Source organism: Aedes albopictus, chromosome 2 (genome assembly GCF_035046485.1).
Source record: "Aedes albopictus strain Foshan chromosome 2, AalbF5, whole genome shotgun sequence".
Lineage (NCBI taxonomy): Eukaryota > Metazoa > Arthropoda > Insecta > Diptera > Culicidae > Aedes > Aedes albopictus.
Window position 1 is genome coordinate 49,379,618 of NC_085137.1, and position 1,660 is coordinate 49,381,277.

A 1,660-nucleotide genomic window follows, 5' to 3' on the forward strand; every position below is an offset into this window, starting at 1 on the left:
TGTTTATTTGTTTATTTGTTTATTTGTTTATTTGTTTATTTGTTTATTTGTTTATTTGTTTATTTGTTTATTTGTTTATTTGTTTATTTGTTTATTTGTTTATTTGTTTATTTGTTTATTTGTTTATTTGTTTATTTGTTTATTTGTTTATTTGTTTATTTGTTTATTTGTTTATTTGTTTATTTGTTTATTTGTTTATTTGTTTATTTGTTTATTTGTTTATTTGTTTATTTGTTTATTTGTTTATTTGTTTATTTGTTTATTTGTTTATTTGTTTATTTGTTTATTTGTTTATTTGTTTATTTGTTTATTTGTTTATTTGTTTATTTGTTTATTTGTTTATTTGTTTATTTGTTTATTTGTTTATTTGTTTATTTGTTTATTTGTTTATTTGTTTATTTGTTAATTTGTTTATTTGTTTATTTGTTTATTTGTTAATTTGTTAATTTGTTTATTTGTTTATTTGTTTATTTGTTAATTTGTTAATTTGTTTATTTGTTTATTTGTTTATTTGTTAATTTGTTTATTTGTTTATTTGTTTATTTGTTTATTTGTTAATTTGTTAATTTGTTAATTTGTTTATTTGTTTATTTGTTTATTTGTTTATTTGTTTATTTGTTTATTTGTTTATTTGTTTATTTGTTTATTTGTTTATTTGTTTATTTGTTTATTTGTTTATTTGTTTATTTGTTTATTTGTTTATTTGTTTATTTGTTTATTTGTTTATTTGTTTATTTGTTTATTTGTTTATTTGTTTATTTGTTTATTTGTTTATTTGTTTATTTGTTTATTTGTTTATTTGTTTATTTGTTTATTTGTTTATTTGTTTATTTGTTTATTTGTTTATTTGTTTATTTGTTTATTTGTTTATTTGTTTATTTGTTTATTTGTTTATTTGTTTATTTGTTTATTTGTTTATTTGTTTATTTGTTTATTTGTTTATTTGTTTATTTGTTTATTTGTTTATTTGTTTATTTGTTTATTTGTTTATTTGTTTATTTGTTTATTTGTTTATTTGTTTATTTGTTTATTTGTTTATTTGTTTATTTGTTTATTTGTTTATTTGTTTATTTGTTTATTTGTTTATTTGTTTATTTGTTTATTTGTTTATTTGTTTATTTGTTTATTTGTTTATTTGTTTATTTGTTTATTTGTTTATTTGTTTATTTGTTTATTTGTTTATTTGTTTATTTGTTTATTTGTTTATTTGTTTATTTGTTTATTTGTTTATTTGTTTATTTGTTTATTTGTTTATTTGTTTATTTGTTTATTTGTTTATTTGTTTATTTGTTTATTTGTTTATTTGTTTATTTGTTTATTTGTTTATTTGTTTATTGATTTAAAAAGTATAATCAGTTCAACTTGTTTTTGTTGTTCAAATATCGGCGTGATTACAATACTCCCCATTTTCGCATTTCAAGCACCTCACTTCTACCAAGAAAATTTGAATCCGCTCATAGCGCACGCTGTTCCCAACGGAAAAGCCTCCAGTTTCGCCTTAAGGCCTAGAACTTTGACTAATCAAAAGGAACACAGGAGACAGATCCCTACAAGGATGTGAATGGAAAGCCTTCGTGATGTAGGTTTTGTTCGGAGTAAAGGCACTACATTACGGTTTGGAGTTTCAGATCAGACTTCGACTTTTGACTCATTTGAGCAC